The sequence below is a fragment of the Mustela nivalis genome, assembly GCF_964662115.1.
Source record: "Mustela nivalis genome assembly, chromosome: 3".
Classification (NCBI taxonomy): domain Eukaryota; kingdom Metazoa; phylum Chordata; class Mammalia; order Carnivora; family Mustelidae; genus Mustela; species Mustela nivalis.
In genome coordinates, this window is record NC_139022.1 from 30771931 (window position 1) to 30779695 (window position 7765).

The window sequence follows — 7765 nt, forward strand, 5'->3', positions numbered from 1 at the left end:
CCACATGAGTACCTCAATTGATGCAGAAAAGTTGTTTGACAAAACTCAATACCCTTTCATGATAAAAACCCCTGACTAGGAATAAAGGGAAACAATTGAATGGTTAAACAAGGTTTGGTACATCTATACCAGGGAGCATTACTGAACAGTAAAAAGAAATGAACTGTTGACACCTGGAATGAATCCCAAAGGAATTCTCAAAGAAACCAATCTCTAGAGACTACTATTCATTCCATTCACATGGAATTCTTGGCATAACAAAATTACAGAGATGGAGAATAGATTAGTGCTTGCCAGATGCTAGGGATGGGGAGCAAGGGAGATTAGAAGGGGTTGTGTGTGGTTATGAAATGGGTAGCCCAAAGGAGCCTTTTAGTGATGGAACTGTTCCGTATTTTGATTGTGGTGACAGTCAGAGGAAGCTACACATGTGATAAAACTACTATATAGAGAAATCTGAATAAACCCTGTGACCTGTACCAAAGCCAATGTCCAGTTTTGTGACCATACTGTAGTAATGCAAGATGTCAGCTTTGGGAAGGGCAGGTGAAGAGGGCATGAGATCTCCCTGCATTTCTTTGCAATTCTATGTGAAATCTATATTTCAAAATTTTGGCCAGGGGGAAGGTTGCTTTTTGTTTTGAAGATCTCAGATTCCGAACTGGTTGGCACTCTCTTATAAGAACTTGATACTCTAACTTGGGGAAATGTGTAGACCATGAGAGCCCTGCTAATGGCAGAGGCTGTGGTCAATTCACAGTTCCTTGTGGTTGCGCGGACACATTTTCTAATCTGCGCTGAGAATCTCAGTGTGGGACAGAGATGGTTCTCACTGAGTAGAAGGTACTGTTATTAAAACAGGAGATACTCAGCTGAGACCGCCTCTGAATGCCCATAAGCCGGAAAGATGCACGCTTTGGCTTGAAAACACACAGCTGCATACAATTCTAAGAATCTCATGACAATCTTTACATTAAGAAACTAAGCAAGAGAAAAATAAATCTACTAGGATGGTACAGTAACCATAGTGTACTCCATTCCAGCACTGGCTACCCACCCCTCCTCAATCTCTCATTAAAAGTCAAAACCCTAGGGGCGCCTGGGTGGCTCAGTGGGTTAAGCCGCTGCCTTCGGCTCAGGTCATGATTCAGGGTTCTGGGATCAAGTCCCGCATCGGACTCTCTGCTCAGCAGGGAGCCTGCTTCCCTCTCTCTGCCTGCCTCCATCTACTTGTGATTTCTCTCTGTCAAATAAATAAATAAAAATTAAAAAAAAAAGTCAAAACCCTAGGAACAGAATTCAAGCTTCTCTCATCAGCAAGAATTTAGACCCAGCTTTTCAAATGAGGTTTGGGAAGATTTAGCGACATAATAAGTCTAAAAAGCATGTTTCAAATCTGTATCTACAGCAGATAGACATGGTGCAGGGGGTAATTAACGGAATAAGAAACTGGAGGTTAATTCACCAAATACTGATAGTTCTAAGTTGTGGGTTTTCCGGTGAATATTTTTCTATGTTTTTTTCCCTGAATGTGCTGTTTCTTTTTTTTCTTTTCTTTCCTTTCCTTTCCTTTCTTTTTCTTCTTTTCTTTTTTAATGGATTTTTATAACGGGGAGGGTAGGGAGAATTCCTCGTAGGGTATCCATCCAGCGTGAAGGTTCGATATCTCCAGCTGGAACACCTGTTTAAAAGGGTGGACACCTCAGGCAGCAGAACTGTGACCTCTGAGATCATGGCCACTTCTAAAAGCGCTGGTTCTATTGCCAGGAAAAAAAAAAAAAAAAGGTTATGGGTTAAAAAAAAAATTAAGGAGGTGCATTCAGGGTTCCCCTCTCCTTTATTTAATTTCTAAAAATAATGCACACTCACGGATTAATTTGGAAAAACAAAACAAAAAAACAAAAAACTCTGCAGGTGATACAGGCTTCCCTTCCGCGGGGTTCCCACCCATTCTCCAAAGTGAACGGTGGGCGTTAGAGCCCTTCCCCAAACCAGAGCCGAGGGCGTGTGCTCCGCGAGTCCCTCTCCTCTGCGCGCGGGTGGAGCCCGGGGGTTCTGGTCAGATTAACCCCCGCGGTCGGGATGGGGTCTGCCCTAACCCTAAATTCTTCCCAGCGCTTTCTTTCCCTGAAGACCCTTGCAAAGTTATCAGCAGGGAAAGGCGACACCCCAAGCCCGAATCCGGCGGGGTAGTGTGGAGGAGCAGTCTAAGGCGCTGGATTAAAACTCCAGTCTCTTCGGGGACGTGTGTTCGAATTCCACCGCTGCCAGCCGGGACGCGCGGGGTGCCGTTTTGCTATCGATCGCAGACTGGGACGAAGCGGAATCGGGCACTGTCCGTTTTCAGTGTCACCCACCCAGCGGGCGGCCAGACGCCGCGCTCTGCGCCTTCTGTGCGCGCGTGTTCCGGACAGCAGGTTGGGCTGCAGGCGCGTGGTTACAGGCGCGCGGGGCGGGCACCCTTGCCTCTGTCCTGAAGGAGCGCACAAAAGGCGCCGACGTCTCCAACTAGGGGGAGAGGATGGTGGACGTCCTGAACCGAAGCCAGGTTTGTCCGGTACAGTGTCCAAATACACCCCAGGGTAATAAATCCCGAATAGTAGTTGACGGTGGATGTTCTAAGCCGGGGCCGAGTTTGGCTCGTGGTCTCCCCAGATTTTAACCAGCAGGAAGAAAAGGAAGGAGGAAAAAAAATATCGTACAGGTTGTTTCCGCCCGGTTTCGAACCGGGGACCTTTCGCGTGTTAGGCGAATGTGATAACCACTACACTACGGAAACCTATTGGTAGTGCCTTCTCTGTAATGTCCTTAATCGTCGCGAAAGCCTTCCGTGGTGGCGACCACAGTGCTCTGTGGCTGAGGAGAGAAGGCACCTCTTCCCCAATCGGCGGAAAACAACCGCGAGCCGCTGTGCGAGCAACCGTGGGTTCCGGAGCGACGCACTCGCTCTTCCACCTGCCCTTCTGTCCGACCCCCCCAGCCCCTCGGAACTTTCGGGTCCGCCATCTGCCTGCCTAAGACCCCAACCGTCCGCCCGAGAAGAAATGGAGTTTAAAACCACGTAAAATGAAAAAGTGGGCTCGTCCGGGATTTGAACCCGGGACCTCTCGCACCCAAAGCGAGAATCATACCCCTAGACCAACGAGCCATCCCGCTCCAAAGCCTTTGGTTCAGTCCATAATCTGGATCTAATTGGACTAGGTTTTGGTCACCAATGGCAACTTTTATTTTTAACGTTTTGGAATTATCTCCTAGACCTCGGGGTCGCAGCCCCCGCATGCGCCGTTAACATCACCTGCGGGCAGCTCGCCCCGCGAAAGTACCCAGATCCCTCGAACCCTCTCCGTGCGCTGGGAGAGCCTCCCGGCGAGCGCGCCTCGGACAGCAGGCAGGGGCACTCTTCCGCTTTGGGGACGGAGAGCCCCCCGCCCAAGGGAGCCCAAGCGAGGCCCAAGTCTGGAGGCCGCGGGCCTGGGCGCCGAGTCGGAGACCAGCCGGAGTGCTCCGGGAGAGGAAAAGGAGCGGGGTTTGGAGGGGAGGCGGGACAGACGGGGTCTTGCGCCGCGACGGGCGAAATGAAGCCCGAGTGGTCCCTTCAGGTGGGGCGCCTGGTAAAAGGACGAGAGCGTTCGTGTTTGTTTGTCTGTTTGTTTGTTTGTTTTAATGCAAATGTGAAAAGCAACGTAACGCTTTGCAAAGCTATTTGCAAATGTAGAGAAGTGTAGGGCAGAAACCAGATAACCGGCGGCGGTGCCTGGGTGCCCAGCTCGGGAGGCTTGCACCAGAGCGCGCGCGCACTCGTCGCGCAGGCTGGGCGCCGCCCCGCCTCTCGGCGTGGAAGCGGTTGCACGGGAGTAGCCCTCGCTCGCGGCGAACCAGAGTCCAAGGCTGTGAGAGCGCTCTCCTCCTTCGTCTTGGACCTGCTTTCCCCAAAAGGCTTTAACTGCACTGGGCTATTCGGAAGTAAAAACAAACAAACAAACAAACAAACAAACAAAAAAAAACCCATTTTTTAAAAAAACTGATTTTGGTTCCCTTATGTAAAATTCACGAAACTCCACTCAGAGCTGGCCCAAAAATTCCCAGAAAAATTCCCTACGAAGATTGTTGCAAAATAGAGTGGGAGATGAATGGGGCTAACCCTCTTCCAGGAAACACAGTGCTCATGTCCCCACTGCCACTCCAGGATCTTGCCAGCCTCTGCGTTGACCGCTCCATTGGATGCTCCCCTCGGCCTCTTCCTCGGAGCACAAGATGCTAACAGGCCTCTTCCTTAACTGGCACCGTCCTCGCCTCCTTTCGTGCTCGCAAAGTGTTGGATGGGCTCTGTCCTGGGCCACCGTGTGTCCTCGCGCTCTTGGTCACGACCGCCTCCGAGTTGCAAGCATTGGCTTCCCTTCTCTATGGGATTATATCAGAAAAGTGCGAGCAGACGTCCTAAACTGGGAACACCTGCCCTAAAGTTTTTCAGTGCGACATTTGCTTTTTTTTTTTTTAACCATTTTTAAAAACCATTTCAGTTTCCTTTTAAACGCAGAATTAATATATACTAAACTGACTTTCATTCATTTATGTTGTTCAAGGAAGTCAAGCGTACGAAATGCAAGTATATCCCCAGAGAGCATTGGGGGCGCTGCCACATAGGCAGGGAGCCAGGCTCGCGGGAGGGCTGGGGACCCGCCTGTCACGGCCTTTGCCTGCACACGACCAGGCGGGCGACCCTGACCCGCCGCGCCATCCCAGCCCGCAGGAGCCCTCTGTCCGGTCAAATGGGACCTTCAAAAAGGTCACCGCGGTAACTCCAAGCCGCACTCCAGCGCCGTGTGGGTTTCGGAAACAACCCGACCCGGTGCCCCAAAGTGGAGAAAACCACTCGCGGAACCCTGGGGAGACGCGGGAGAAGGGATGAGTGGACTGTTGAATGGGCGCGCAGGCCTTGCCATCAGCCCGCTCGCATCCAAAGAGCCAAGACTGCATCAAGGTCCGGACAGATGCGCCCGGCATGGGCCGGGAGCGCACCTGCACCTGCCGGCACCTGCGCGTACCGGACTCCCAGGATTCATCCACCCCAATGAGCCCACCCTCAGGAGCAGGGCACCTCGGGAGCGACCTGGCCTCGGGAGCGACTACCTCACTACAGAGCCTAGATTGTGGGGACCCACGGGCAAGCCAAGCGAGGGCTTAAACCTAGCCCCCCTCCCGACTGAAACAGGTTCCCAGGGTGTGTTGTGGGAAGGTGGGCGTAGACAGCTCGTCTCCACTAAACCAAGATAGAGGAGACGAGGACTCTGCCCTGGGCTGAGTAGGGTGAGAGGAGAACGGAAGGATCCACCGCGGACTTCCCGAGAGCAAGCGAAACGCGCGAGGGACCGCTTCGGAGAGGTTGCGCGGAGCCCGCGGAGCCTATGGCCGCAACGCCACGGGTGCAGGGGGTCTGGCTTCTCGGGAAATGCGGCCACTTCTCGTCACCCCGCATCCGAGGAGCCAAGACTAGTCAGTTCCACCTAGGGCCTGGCTCCCAGGAGGACGGAAATTCGTGTTGGTTCACAACTCTTCCGCTTTTCCAAAGGAGTGAAAAAAAAAAGCGAAGTAAAGGCCCCAGCGAGATTTGAACTCGCGACCCCTGGTTTACAAGACCAGTGCTCTAACCCCTGAGCTATGGAGCCAGCTGCAAGCAAGCTTTCTGCGCAAGGGCAGTTGACCGCCACCATCCACCGCGCAGCCTCAAAGTGCCACAGGGAGGAGCCAAGTGCTGAGAGGCGAGCCACCGCCTTTCAACCGAAGAGAGCCTAATGTCGCCGCCGTCGTCTCAGCAGCGATGTTTGCCAGTGTCAAAGGAGGCAGGTCAAGCCGCAGACCCTGAGAGAACTACCCGCAGAAAGAGGGCAGACGGAGCGCCCCGCCGGGCTGTGAGTAGGAAGACAAGACGCTACGCGGGCAGGGGTGGGACCTCCAGCGGGCGGGGCTTAGGAGGGCCCGAGGTCTTCCGGGGTTTTAGGGGTCAGGGGAAAAGACCCGTTGGCTGGAGAGGGCCTAGACTGGCTGTGTATGAGCTTGAGGGCACGAGGTCAGGGCTGCGAGGGAGGTGTTAGGGGGAGAGTGTGAACAGGCCTGTCCTGAAGGAATCCAGGTGCGGGCTTGGAGGGTGGGATTCAGTTGGGCAGCGAGAGATCTGGAGGGAGAGCCCGAGAGGTGTCGGAGAAATCAGAAGTCCGGGCGTGAAGGATTAGGAAAATTAGACAAATTAGGAAAAGGCAACCCATTGGGACCGCCTTAACTCTTGCGGAACCAGTTTCCTAAGAGCCCCTAAAGGCCCAAGGGATACGGGGCATGGAGAGTATGAGAGCCCAAGTGAGAGACAGGAGATGAGAAAGTGGCGGGTGTCCGAGATGTGGAAGCAGCCCAGTGTCCATCACTGATGAATGGATAAAGAAGGGGTATATTTACACAACGCAATGCTATTCAGCCGTACAAAAAAACCAAACAACAACAACAACAAAAAAAAACCCGAAATCTTGCCATTTGCCAGGACATGGATGGAGCTAGAGAGCCTAATGCTAAAGGATGTAAGTGAGAAAGATAAATATGATTTCACTCGTGTGTGTAATTTAGGAAACAAATGAGCAAAGGGGGGAAAATGAAAGAGAGACAAATCAAGGAATAGACTCTTAACTGTAGAGAACAAACTGATGGTTATTCAAGGGGATGGGGTGGGAAGAGGGGTTAAATAGGGGATGGGGATTAAGGAGTACACCTGTCATGAGGAGCACGGGGTGATGTAGGGAAGTGTTGAATCACTATAATGTACACCTGAAGCTAATAAAACACTGTACGCTAACTCACTGGAATTAAAGACTTGATAAGTCTTAAGTTTAAGATAAAGCTTAAAAGAACAAAAAATAAATAAACAAATAAAATAAAAGAATAGCATGATGGCTACAAGTGGTAGACCTTAACCTGGTGGCCCAACCTGCCCCATGGTCCCTGCAAGGCCAGGTGACTTGGGTCTGTGGGTGCCCTCCAGTCTGCAGGCTGAGCCATGTAATGGTCTGCTGTTGTTGTTGGGTTTTTTTGTTTGTTTGTTTTGTTTTTGTTTTTTTGTTTTCAGGGAAATGGCTCATGCAACTCAAGGATCTGGGATTCATAGGTGGGATCTGAATGAACCAAGTTAAGCCAGTCATTGCTTTCAGAGACCCAAACATCTCCCAGATCTTGGGATGCCCAAAGGATGGGAGAGAAAAATGCACACAATCACACAAACCTTCACACCCGCAGAGTGATATCCGAAGTCACTACACTGCCCTGGTGACCAAAAGAGAGCGTCTCTTATCCCCAATCTGTGATTGTTATTGTAACTGTTGTTATATTTCTTCAGATATATAGATGTCTGTGTAGTTACTCTGCAAATACACATACTCCAGTAGGCACATAATCCCATTTGCAAACACAAAAGCTGGAAATACACACACAGCCAGCCAGCCCTGCAGTCCCCAGACCTGGCCCTATAGGCATCTCTCCAGATAACCCCCAGTTGTTATGTGACTTTAACTGTGCTACTCAATGCAAAACCCATACAAGCCCAGATACCATTAGGGCTTGATGATAACATCAGCCAATTTAATTAGCAAGTGAATGTTAAAAATGGGTTTTGCTTGTGGAAACTAGTGGTATTCAAATACATGCATTGGCTATAGTGTTCTAAAGCTACTCTCCACATAGGACTCACCCTCTGGAATGAGACAATAATACTGTAGCCTGGACTCTC